The sequence below is a fragment of the Coenobita brevimanus genome, chromosome 74 (genome assembly GCF_032717465.1).
Source record: "Coenobita brevimanus isolate Jiangsu-jjx chromosome 74, ASM3271746v2, whole genome shotgun sequence".
NCBI lineage: Eukaryota > Metazoa > Arthropoda > Malacostraca > Decapoda > Coenobitidae > Coenobita > Coenobita brevimanus.
The window spans coordinates 22,419,207-22,433,729 of NC_137027.1; positions in this window are offsets into that span (position 1 = coordinate 22,419,207).

Here is a 14,523-nt window from a genome sequence, read left to right on the forward strand (position 1 = left end):
TATATATATATATATATATATATATATATATATATACATATTATGAAATTCTTTTCTGCCCCGATCTTTGAATTATATGGGATTCCTTTAGCCAAGAGTATGACTAAAACAATGTCATAGGCAGCAGCAACGCAGAACACACCTCTCTTTTTTTTCTTTATGACCACCTTAACCTAATGTCTGTTTAATTGTGATAATAAAGTTATAACTGAGGTCGATGGAAAGCGCACACATTTGAAAACAATCTAGATTTCATCAAAAAGTAAAGAAGAACATTATGTACAGTACAAAGTGTCATTATCCATCAGCTATTAAGAGAATTATCTACTCATATCTTTATGTGCACAGACATGCGTGTATAAGTATTTCCTAATGATTTTTAAATGCGATCAACCTAGCCAGCTGCTTTCTTACTTTAGTACCAATAGCTTCCTCTGTGATGGATTTTTAAAAACTGTCATACACTCTCATAATACTGTGGCAATGTGATACCTGTTGTATTGATTTGAAAACATGATTGTCCTCAATGGAAGTGTCAAACATATGGGTGTTTAGACAATCAACCATTCTCTGTATAGCAATATTGTGTGAGATGTTGGGTAACACAGCAAAGGAAATAACTGGCTGATATTTTAAGAATTTCTTTTCGTTCTTTTGCAAAGTTTGAAAGCATTTCTCAGTTTCATGACAGATTTTAACTACCGGTACTCTAACTCGCACTGAGGAGGCCTCCCGTGTCTCTTTTGTCAATAAAAGTGCACAGTTAACTATTGTCTTTAGATTCTGATGTCACTGCTTTATGACAAAGCGTTATTTATATTTTGTATAAATATAAGAAATGAGCGACATCGATGCACTGAGCCATATGTTAAAACTCTCTCTCTCTCTCTCTCTCTCTCTCTCTCTCTCTCTCTCTCTCTCTCTCTCTCTCTCTCTCTCTCTCTCTCTCTCTCTCTCTCTCTCTCTTTCTCTCTCTCTCTCTCTCATCTTTGAACACCTAGTTTTCGGAATCTTTTAAATGCGATGCGAATGTCCTGTATGTTGCACAAATGTAAACAAGAGTATTGTGTTTATTAGTAATGTTTTAGAATTAGCTACAAGGTATATTACTTCAATTGTGAAATGTAATGCCATCTGTCTTCTATAAATTCCTGTGCCCATTTTTGCATTCATAAGCTGCGCGGTGGACCATGGCACTATATTTTCCAAACTCATCGCCTGATTTCAAAGGGTGCGGAGAACCCTTGAAGTAATCCCTTCACGTTATTATAGATCTCAGTGGCCAGCCTCCGAGCTAAGATACGTTGGCACAGAAATGGTGAACTTACTGGCTGTCCAGTCTCTCTTTCTATTGGGTCTGTAGTAGAAAGTAAAGTTCAGGACAAAAAATCCTCCAACTGCAACTTCACAGTGACATCCCCTTCATTACATCTCCTTCGCCATTACTTCCTCTTCACTACATCTCCTTCACCATTACATTCACATCACTAGATCTTCACCATTACATTCCCTTCACTACATCTCCTTCACCATTACCTTCACTTCACTACATCTCTTTCACCATTACATCCCCTTCGCTACATCTCCCTCACCATTACATTCACTTCACTACAGCTCATTCACCCTTACATTCCCATTACTACATCTCCTTCGCCATTACATTCACTTCACTACATCTCATTCACCATTACATACAATTCACAACATCTTCTTAACATTTATGTCACGTTCATCGCTTTCATTCTTGACGTTTCATTTCAGAGAGCAACATCAGTGAACTGAATCATGCCAAGCCTCTCTCAATTTGCCAGGAAAGGAAAGTGCGAAGTACAAGAGGCAAACTTAGCCAACAATTTAGGGTTAGAATTTCAAAGTATGGCTGAGGGTTCCGAACTAATGCAGTGATATTCCATGCATCGCTAATTCCTTCATCACGAAAGACAACAACGATATAGAAATGGCTGGATCTCATTGGGTTTTGACACAGTTTCCAGGAAGCACAAAGGAAAAAAAAAAAAAATCTCCTCTACCTGTCTCTCACGCAGATACTTCATCACGCACTGCATTCGCATTTCATATTTCGTGTAGTCAAATCAAGAATGGGGCAAGTACTTACACACACACACACACACACACACACACACACACACACACAGTCAGTCAACCAAGCAATATTCGCAACTTACCTCTCGAGTAGTTATATTACGTTCGTATATATACAGGTTCAACTCAAGGAATAAAATAACCTTGAGTCATTCAGAGACTTGGTGTCCCCTTTAGGTTTTGAGTAAGCCAGGCTGAGGGAAGGAGAGAGGGGGGAAGATGAGAAAGGGGAGGAGGAGGAGGAGGAGAAGGAGGAGGAGGAGGAGGAGGAGGAGGAAAAAGAGGTATAAAGAAGGATGGAGAGGGAAGAGGTGGCGGAGGAGGAGGGGTGTGTGGAAAGGAAGTGGGAAAATATCAGAGAAATTAAGAAGAGGAGAAATGTGAAAGCTAAGACAAGAGGAGGGGAAGGGTAAGGAGAAGGAGGAGGAAATGAAAATGATAGAGATTATAAGGAAGGAAAATTTGAGTGTGGAGGGAAGAGCAGGAGGAGGGGAAATTTGCGAAGAAGACTAGGAAAGAAAGACTGATATGATGACTGAGATGAAAGACAGAATGAATGAGGAAGAGGAAAGAAGAGAGTGTGAGAGAGGGGAAAGAAAAGCAAATTTTTGTGGTGAAGGAAAATGGGGATAGTATACAAGAATGAGGAGGGGGAATGGGGAAGAGGCGAGGAATGGATAAAGGCAAGAGAGAGGGAAAGGGGAAGGAAAAGAAGATATAAAAGACGGTCTGAAAAATAAGTGGGTGGAAAGGGGAAAAGGTGAGTGAGGGGTAAGGACAAGACAGAGGGATAGGAGATGAAGGACAAGTTTCGAAGAGTAGCAGTATAAAGATATGGCGAAGGAATGAGTAGAATGGGAGACGGATGTTTAGGAGAATTCACCCATTGAATTTGTGGACATCTTATACATTTTATTATTTCCATCCCCTGACGAATTCTCCTCCGCTCAGGACAGACCCATCAAACTGGAGGTATAATATATAACCTCAGTATACCCATTTATCCTTTTCTAAGTAAATTAAAATGGTAAGATAAATGCACAAGTAAACTAAAATTACATCACTCGATATCAAACCGGGATATGCAGAGGGGAAAGAAGAGCAAAAAGGATTGGTGAAATAGTACCGTGCATCAAGCAAAGAGATTCTAAAAAGTGGACCCAATTTTTACCCTCAAGGCCAATTATTTATACGAAAAATAAAGATATAGATATAAATTCGAAGCCAAAAACATCACCGAGAGAGCGTTAAGTAGTGAGCTAGGCTGGGAACCTTATTAGAGTGTTGCATTAAGTATGAGACCAGTTGGCCGGAGGGAAATTGTCATGTCGAGGTTGTTATCTTCATCTCAAAGACAAATATGCAGTGCAGAGAGTTTTTAGAAGGTGGGAATTAGTTGTGGGTTGCAGTGAGAGAGAAAGAGAGATTTTACCATTATGTATGTTATTTATGGCACCGTCGGAATAAATATGATTCTGTTGCATTTTCCGCATATTTCTCGAACGTGATGAGTTGCTATGGTGCGCGCGCGCACACACACACACACACACACACACACACACACACACACACACACACACACACACACACACACACACACACACACACACACACACACACACACACACACACACACACACACACACACACACACACACACACACACACACACACACACACACTATGCATACACAAATATTCATACCTAAATAATATAGAATCCGACGAAAATGCTTTGAAGATATTGATTACTGCTCGATAGTCACTTTATTTGTGTGTGTGTGTGTGTGTGTGTGTGTGTGTGTGTGTGCTTTTGATACATTTTGCAGTATCTATAAATATTCCGGCTGAGTGATTGATGGATCTGTAAGCTTTTTTTTATTTTTAAGTCTTCTCTGAGTTTTGAAGGTCATAGTATATATTCTTATATAGTTGACGAGTGTGATGGTAATATATATTTTTATAATGTTTATTTTTGTAGTAATATCTCACTTCTAAGTACATGTTGCCTTTCCAGTACTTACGAATGTTTTTTTTTTTTTTCGCCCCGATTTTCTTTTTTTTCTTTTTCTTTTTTTTTATTAGAACAGAATACTAATGATTTTTTTTTTTTCACTGTCAGTTTTTGTCTTTTTTTTTTTCATAACACAATATCTAGCAAACATGTAATTCTTTTTTCTGCACTGGGCATTTAAAATTTCCACATCATATTCCCGTCAGTGCTGCTACACGTGATGCTGTTTATGGTGAAATTTGTGTATGTTGGTTGGTGTTTGTGTGTGCGTGTGTGTGTGTGTGTGTGTGTGTGTGTGTGTGTGTGTGTGTGTGTGTGTGTGTTAAAGTTGCACCGCCCCAGCCTGTCTCCAGATGTCACGTTATTAGATTATCCGCCGCCCCTGCTACACACACACACACACACACACACACACACACACACGTATCAGGTAGTTGTTATTCTAAGTAGCTGTGCAGATTTAGTTACTCCTCTTCTTTTACGATTTATTTTGCATATCCAACATCAAAATCCTTCCGTCTCCAAATGAAATAACGTCGATATAACAGTGATATAAATAACATCCTAAATAATTTCAAGGTGTAATACGCAAAATAAATCGCAAAGGAAGAGGTGTTACGGAGCCTCCTACGTCACCAAGCCCCATCCTCTCGTAGGACAGGGAGGCTCCCTATAACCTCTTCCTTAGCGATTTACTTTTGGCTATTGCTGGTTGATATCTTTTTGTCTGTAATTTATGGAGCGTATGACGATATTGGAATGCTATAAGCAATACAAAAGGGGACAATAAAGTACTATAAGCAAAACAAATAGGTGTTAAGAGCCTTTATACCCTACGAGAAAACGGGCCCTTAGTCCAGCCTATTATTTTTTTTTTTCCTTAATGCCTCAGTCTGCGTTCTTTTCCTTTCTCTAAAATGCTTATGGCAAATATTCTTAGCTTAACTTCGAAATCTCGAACAAATCACGTATAATCACTGCGGCTTTTCTCTTTCTCATCCAGTGTTATGCATGCTGGCGGTATAATCACAGCCATTGTTTAGAAACCTGGTATAAACCTAATTATAGCAGTCATCTTTTATCCTGTTTCGGAATAATATGAAAAACTGCGGAATATCTTTGAATTTTTATCTTTGGGGGAAAAAGGAATGGAACATAGTGTACAGTAATTTTTTTGTACACCAGGCGATGTAATAAGATAGGATCAGAGAGAGAGAGAGAGAGAGAGAGTAAAAATAAGCAGAGCATGTAATTATCTGGAATACACTAGGGCTGATAAATGTTTAATGTCTTAATACTGCTGGGTCGTAAATCTAAGTCATGGCCGTTGCCGTAAAATAGTATTCATAACAACTTATCCCTCTAATGCTCGGATCAGCTCTAGTATTTTATTCCATTTAACGGCAGGGGATCTTATTCAGCTGGCAGTGAGCATAAGGACTTAACAGTGTTAATACGAAAGCGAATATCCCTCGAAAGGTCGATAAAACTATAGTGATTTAGTTCAGCTAACGCCAATGACTATTAATCTCAGTAAGTCATAGGACCCTGGAAGAGTTGTTGCTATTCTGACCCCATGCTGAACCGAATGTGAACCCCTCCTGTCGTTAGACAGAGAGGGAACTGAGGGATGTTTGTAGAACCATGCCACGTTTGTGGAATCATGCCAGGTTTGTAGAGCCATGCCACGTTTGTAGAGCCACATTAATGTAGAATCATGTTACGTTTGTGGGGATATGACATTCTTTAGAACCATCCCACATTTTTAAAATCATGTCACGTTTGTAGAACCATACCCGTTATATGTGTGCTACCGTGGGAGGCGTCCCTGGCCAGCACCTGCCAAAGAGTGCTAAAATGCTTTATAAATATTTCATCCTGTTCTGTGCGTGACTGTATGGCGCTGTCAGACTTATGCTGAGATATCGCGCGATAATTATTTTTAAGAGCCATCCTTCGCAATTTCCTTAATTTTAGTGAACAGTGGCACGCAACCAAAATTGGTCTCCTGGTAAAATTTAAGTGTTAGAGATTGTCACACTGGGTGGGAAAGTAGACGCAACACCGTTGAATACAATAATGTCTTTTTGTTACCGATATTAATTTTGTTGGTACTAGATTATGTTGTTGACAATATTATTCAGCTTAAGACAGGATTCAGACGAGAGAAGTTAAATATAGCCTTTACTGACCCCTTCACCACAAGGGATCATCCTTAAGAAGAATTTCATAAGAAGTGTGTTTGAATGTACCTTTTCGTGACAGGGAGAGTTGGGGCTCCAGCTTAATGAACTCTCAAAACTCAGCTTTTAGCAATCTTCCTTTACCGACTTTTTTCAGTGTTTCAGTTGTTAGCATATTCCAACACTAATTTCCTTTTAACTGTCTACAGCAAACTATGTATATCTTTCAATATTTAATAATCATCTAAAATTATCTTTGCACCAAGATACGGAGTCCTCAGTGGAGGGGAGAACATATTCTCATCTTTTGGTGTTAGTGACGACCACTCGCCAGGCCGTTGGTCAATCTTTGACATCCCTTCCATCGTCATCATCATCATCATTATCGTCATCTAACCTCTTTTTCCCACTTAGAGGTGCTGTGAGGTAGGGTCTAGAATGCATGACAAAATAAAAGCGTCAGAGGGAGGACTAAACAGCGTGCTCTGTGGAAAAGGCCACACATTCTTTCATTCACCATTCTGACTCCTGTGATCTTTGCTCCACATTAAAGAAAACCATCAATATATTGGCCGTTCATTTTACCTGTGAGGTAAAATCAATCCGATTACTATCAGGTTAAACAAAGTTCGACAATTCCTAGCCATATACAGCTCTGTACAAGATTCAGCCAACCAGCTTGATCCCTTGTCAGTTTCCAACCCTCCCCAACCGCCATACCTCGCTTTCTCACTCATTTACCTTTCTGTCATTTCTGAGTTATTCGTGTCCTTCCTCCAACTTCCTGTCTGTGAAAACCACGTCTCCTCCTTTGAACCTCACCTTCTCCTCCTCACTGAAACTCAAATGATGCCACTGACAGCAAAGCCCTGTTATTTGTCTTAATTTCTTTACATTCATTTCAATGCCATTGCTTTTGTGTGTTCACCTCATATGTCATACCTTCTGCTTCTCGCTTTTCTCTGTTGTCTTATATTCCTTGGCTGAGAAAGGCTCGGCTTGATTCCCTGCCGTTAGATTATTCACCTCCTCTGCTTCCGGCTTTCCTTTGCTGGCTAACATTCCTAAGCTGATAGAGGCCTGGTATGTTTCATTGCCCTTAAGTATGTTCTTTAATATGGTGCGTCAGGCAGAAAAGTGACTGACGTGCCAAGTCTAAAGTATGTGCAGTGGAGTAGTACCCAGAGTAAGCCTAATCCCAAATGAAGCTGCATTTATTACTTTCTTTATACCGTCTTGAAACTGACAAAATCAAATGAAATCTTGCAAATTTATCTATATCTATCTGTCTGTCTATCTATCTATCTATTTTAGTTTTAGTCAGACGCCTCACTCTGGAAAGGGGGACATCTTTTGAACCACTTACAGGTAGAATACGATCATTTAATGTAGTTACCTGACCCACACGCACGCGTTCCAACACCAAGCTTCCAAACGGGTCCTATAAAGAAGTCATTAGTCTCATTTAATCTAGGCACGTTCTCTTTTTCTCCCCAGCACATTTCTTTCCTTTATATACTCCCTTCTCTCTACGCTCCTTCCCTCTCCTTCCATAATCCCTCTTCCCCTCTTCCTCAAACCCATATACTTCTTTTCTCCTATCCACTTCTAACCTTGTTTTTCCCTTTCTTTCACATTCTTCCTCCCATCTTTCTCCTATTTAACTACCGCCCCATTCCCCCCCCCCTCTCATCCCCTTATTCCTTCCCTATCCTCATTGTCCCATCCCTTTTCCCTCCCTGTATTTCCTTCCCAACCCTTTCATTCCTCCCCATCCCTCTTCTTCCTTCCCTTTTCCTTGACCATGGCCTTCCTTCACTTTTCGCCAAGCCCATCCCCATCTTCCTTCCCCATTCTCACCCTCCCTTTCCCTTCTCCCTCTCCTTACTCCCTTCTTTCCTTCATCTCTTATTCACTCCCCTTTTCTCCCACTCCCCCGCCCTCTCTCCTCCATCTCCCTTCTCTCTTCCCTTACCTTCTCCTGAGCCTTGGAACACCTGTGCTTGTTTGCCTAAAAGCCCAGTAATACCACCCCCTTGCCCCCTGATGCTCCTCCCCTTGCTGGTATGGGTGTGGGTGTGGGTGTGGGTGTGGATGTGAAGATGAATGATGTGTTTGGGTCTGGGAGTGAGTGTGGTGTGGGTGTGGGTTTGGGGAAAGGGGGGATTGAGTGTAAGTGTGGGAGTGGATGTAGGGAAAATGGAGACATGTATATGTGAGTTTTGGGTGCAGGTGAGGAAGCAGGGTAGGAATCAGGTGAGTGGAGGTGAGTGTAGCAGGTATGGGGAGGGATCTTGGCGGGGAATGGAAGGGAGTGAAGGATGGTGGGAGCGAGAGGGAGTAAGTGGGTGTTTGTTTAAGGCTAAAGGGGCCATGGTGCGTGAAGGTGGTGCTAGTGTGTATGTGTGTGTGTGTGTGTGTGTGTGTGTGTGTGTGTGTGTGTGTGTGTGTGTGTGTGTGTGAGAGAGAGAGAGAGAGAGAGAGAGAGAGAGAGAGAGAGAGAGAGAGAGAGAGAGAGAGAGAGAGAGAGAGAGAGAGAGAGAGAGAGAGAGAGAGAGAGAGAGAGAGAGAGAGGCCTGTACAGTATATAAACTCATTTCGTTTGACTAAGTATGGTGTTTTGTTTTTGCATTCTTTGATTCAGAATAACAACTCCATCTTCATAATGCCGCATTATGGATAAATGGATAATGAGACGTAAGTATATTTAGCAGTGGAGAATAAAAAAAAAAAAACAGCAAACACGATAACAAGGGTATTAAAACACACCATCTTTTGATATACATGCGAGCTTCTCCCCACAAAGAGAGAAATCTTCGCATTACAGTACATTTATTGAACAATGTAAGCTACCTATGACAATGATAAGCTACTGTGTGGGGGCCCTAGAGGAGGACGACTGTACAATATAAAAGTGAATTAGTTCGTGCTGTATTCTCGATGGTACAGTATAGGAGATCTTGTAGTGGTTATCTTTTTGCGTATACACACTTATTTTGTATGTTATTTGTATCTCAGCAGCGGAATTCGTAGCGTTTCTTCCTAAGTATGTACGAGTATTTTGTGGCCTATGCATATATATATATTGTTTTGTATAAATGGAAAATTTTGTACCAACTGCCGTGTATGCTTTGGAAATGTAAGAATTCTTTCTATGCAAGATTCATTTTTTACATGTTCACCTTCTTATTGTCTTGCATACTTACTAAACTTTGCAACACTCCTTTCTAGGCGATCTTTTAAGATTATTTTTCATTACAAACCATCATAATATCCTGAACTGTTTTACACCCTTTATATATGGACATAGTTTCTATCTTCAGCATACATCAAGAGAAACTGATTCCGGGATGGGTCATGGATGAGTTTGATTATATGAAGGTCTTTAATACACGCTTTATTGATTTTTTACAAGACCCACGTACATGCCAGAAAAAAAAAACGCTAATACCTTCGCACCAATCGTGAATGAAAAAGCCCTAACATATCTTTAGTATGGACGGGTGGTATTGGCGCCGAAGTAGTGACATGTGAAAGTATCTTGTCTCAGGGAACAGCTAAAAAAGGGGTGCTAGGAGCATGCTAAGCCCCAGAGTATGCTGTTATTGTTGTTATGGCTCCAAGCTCATCTAAACGTGAACCCGGTGGACTGAAGGCTGAAAATTGCCCTCATCATCCAGTCAACCATCCTCCTCTTGGGAGTATAGGGAGGGAGTTGAGAGACGTTTGTACAGCCAGGCAGTGAATCCTCCCGGTTACATCGGTGCCACCACGTGAAGGCGTCCCTCACAAGCACGTCTGGCGTGTAAACAACTCCACATATACAGTTGAATCACCTATTTATGTATTTGTTAGTCTCGTATATACCACTTGGCGATGTGACTATGTAATCCGCTATGTACAAAAATACAAGCTAGAACATCTTGATATCAACATACAATCAACATACCTATTTCTGTTTCTTATTTATTTTCTCTCACCGGTCTATTGAGCAACGTTTAAAATATTCAATAATACAAATACTCAAAACTCAGGGCCACATTCTAGGTGGCATAAGAGGCTCGTAGCAATTCTTCCTTAGTGACTTATTCTGTACATAACAGAATAACATTCTCCTGTGTGTTATTAATCTTGCTTTAGCACGGACATAGTTTGCAACAGTAACATACAGGAGGGCATTAAAGTCTTTCATGCCGAAAAAATAGCAAAGGGAGATGTGTTAGGGAGCTCCAAAGCCACTTAGAACTCCTATGTCTTTTCTCACCCACCCATAACCATTAATCGATATCTTCAACCCCCTCGGACAGAGGACGTTTTTTATTCTTGCTATCTCCAGACGATTTTACTCAGCTTAGGAGACACTGTTCGAACAAGAGAAGGTAGATTCGGCCTTAATTAACCCTCATAACGCGAGAAGTCTTTCCTAAGCTGAAGAAAATCGTCTGCCTTTTTCATTTTATTTCCACTTTTCCTTTCATTTTTATTTTTGGCATTTCCTGAAGATTTTATTCTACCTAGGAGATATTTTCGAACAGGAAAGGATAGATTTAGCCTTCACTAATCCCATGGGCACGTGAGTTATTTATTTATTTATTTATTTATTTATTTACTTTTTACAGAATAAAATTGTCCTGCCAGTAATAAAAGTAAAGTAGAACGTCATCAGACTGAAGGGATTAAGGACCGTGTCTTTGGTGGCATAAGAGACGACGTGGCATCTCTTTCTTAGCGATTTGTTTTACTTATTGCATCTTACTGTTCTTTTTCCTGTTGTTTATATATTTCTAGTAATAATAGATTCTCCATATCGTAGTACTAAAAGTAGTAGTAGCAGATTCAACTCTAGGCTTATCTGAATGTGAACCCAGTGTACTGCAGGCTGAAGTTACCCTCCTCCTGCAGTCTAGCATCCTCCTTTTGAGGGGTAGGGAAGGAGCTGAAGGACGTTTATATAACCTGGCAACTTCACTGCCAAGTTATATGATATCGCCATGTTAAGACACCCCATCCCGGTAACGTATAAGAGCCTAGTAAGACATAACATGCAACATAACATGCAAAACAAATCGTAATGGAATAGGCGGTACGGTATCTCTTAGACAAATAGAAATACAATCCCATACCTTTTACCTCTCATTCATTATTCTCATTCGGCATCTCTAAAGATCTGACTTTGGAGACTGGCAGAAGGAATCCCAATTAGATTGCGGGCTCCTTTGATTATCCCTTAAGAGATATAAGCTGAGCGTATACAGAATTCTGCAATACAAAAAACAATATAAATCCTTCTCCCCATGCCAAGTATATTCCTCCATTCCTCTCAACCACATATACTTTCAAGAGTTGTAGTCTCAGTGTCCCTTCGAGAGATATAGGTTGAAGATATACAGAATTCTATCTATCTATATACCTAGGCTGCTTCCCCCAGGGAAAGGGAGGTAGCCGAGACAGGACAACACACTCCCAATTTACTCATCCACTCAAACACGTTCATTTGCATCTTAGCCCCAGAGGGAAGAAGGGGCAGATCCTCATCGCACCACACTACACGAGGGTCAAGTGCTCAGTGCAATCAGTGACATCCGCTGCAGGACCCGACGGCAGAGCTAGTTTACCCCTGCCACATCATAATAGACCCATCTCCTTACCCGCACCTGACCTGATCAGCTGATCAGACAAATGCAGGAAAATATCCCCTCAGGGCTGCATCATCATTTACTCATTCACAATTTCTCTCCATTCGTTTCTTTCACGCACAGCCACTCTTCCTTGATCAACAGACATCCCTCTCGCATCCAACGTTCTCTTCACACTGTCCATCCATCCTAGTCGTGGTCTTCTCTTCAGCCTTACACCTCTCACATCAGAGCTAGTTATCTTTTTCACCAATTGCTTATTGCCCATTCTCTCCATATATCCAAACCATTGCAACACCCTCTTCTCAGCTCGGTCTGCCATCTCCCGAACAACTCCAGTTCTCCTTCGCACTTCATCATTTCTCACTCGATCCATACGTGTCACTCCACACATACTCCTCAGACACCTCATCTCCATTACATTCAAACTTTTCCTCTCTGCTACACCCATATTCCATGTTTCAGCCTCATATAACGCGGTCAGTACCACAACACCCTCATACAGCCTTCTCTTTACATCCATTCTAAGCGAACGACATCTAAACACTTTTTTCATTCCTCCCAGCACCTTTCCTACTTCATTTATTCTAAACTTCACTTCTGCATCTATTCTTCCATCCACAGCAACATGTGACCCTAAATACTTAAAACACTCTGCCTCCTCAAGCAACTCACCATTCGAAACCATATTCATTCTCCTACCGTCCACCAACCTCGTACACTTCATCACTTTACTCTTATTCTCATTTATTTTCAATTCCTCCTTTCACACATCCTAAACTCTACCAACTGTCTCAATCTCTCTTCTGAATCAGCTACCAGTGCAGTTTCATCTGCAAACAGCAGCTGCTTCAGATTCCACTCTCTACCATCAACATTCACAGACTCAGACCTCCACCTAGCACTGTTGCATTCACCTCCCTTACAACACCATCCATATAAATATTAAATAACCAAGGCGACATCACACATTCCTGTCGCAGCCCCACTCTCACGATAAATCAATCACTCACAGTATTTCCCACTCTTACACACGCTGTACTATTTACATAAGAACTTTTCACTCCATTTAGTAACCTCCCATCAAATCCGTACAATCTTAAAACAGTCCACAAAGCTTCCCTATCAGTTCTATCATACTCTTTCTCTAAATTCATGAAAGCCTAAAACACATCCTTACCTTTCGCTAAAAAATTTTCACACACTTGTCTCACTGCAAACACCTGATCCACGCATCCCCTCCCTCTCCAAAAACCACACTGCTCATCACCAATCACCCCCTCTGTACTCTCTCTAACTCTTAATTAACATTCTGCCATACATCTGACCTAAAAATCATACCGTATAAATCCTCTTTCTCCCTAGCACAGTATGTTCCTCCACCCTCCTCAGCCAGTTCGATTTTTACATATATTTCAAAAGTTTGTCGGTATCCCCTCATGATATAGAGCTAAAAAGAATTCTGTAACATAAAAATCATATAAATTCTCATTCTCCCTATAGTCGTGGCGCGCGACTCTAAGGTGTTATTATCGTGCTTTGGCAACCTACCATTCAAAAGTGCATCTGATTTCGTGTATAATATGAGATGCATATGATTCGTGTATTGTATGTTCGTGTATAATAATATTCTTGTATAATATATTCGTCCATAATAATCTGATTCGTGTATAATATGATACGTAATTGGACGCACTTTTGAATGGCAGGTTGCCAGGGTACGATAATGACAAGCTCAGAGTCGTGCGCCGCGACTTTAGCACTGTATAGTCCTCCTTCCTTCACATTCAGTTCTCACCGCTTCTTGGTTAATGGTCAGTTTACCTCTCCTCTTCCTCCTTCTCTTCCCCCCCCCTCCTCCTCCTCCTCCTCCTCCTCCTCCTCCTCCACTCACTAGTAAATGGTGTTGGTGTATTGAGAATATATTTTCCAACCAGCTCTCTTTCTTTTGGTTCCTACTATCAGCTGTGTACGTGTTAGCACTGTAAAGTCTAACAAATATTAACTGAGTTGCTTGCTGGTTTAGTGCAAGTAAATAGCATTGTCTTTTCTGTAGAGTAAAAACTGTGTTTGATGTTACACCAGTGAATTAGTTTTTACACTATAAACAGTTGTTCACTGAGTGGAGCTAGGTTTTTATTTTGTTTTTCCCTCCATTCCATTGTTATTTTTATTTTCCCTTTTTTCTCCCAGTGAATCAGTTTATGGTGTATTTCCACATTTCATGGTAAGTTAGATTAGACCATAGCAAGTAGATTTTCTATTCTATTTACACTGGTAAAGGCATTTCATTGTAAGTTTGGTTATACCGTAGCAGGTAGATTTTGTTTTTTACACTGGTAAAGGAATTCTTGGTAAGTTAGGTTATACCATAGCAAGTAGATTTTCTATTCTTTTTACACTGGTAAAAGAATTAATGTAGGTTAATTTGTGTCATAGCAGGTAGATTTTCTATTCTTTTTATACTGGTAAACGAAGATAATATATAAAAATTAAGTGAATCTCCCTAGAAATTCAATATTTCATTTATAGAGTAAATTATCCATTTGTAACAACATCCCTTAACCAGTTGTATATTATTTTTTTA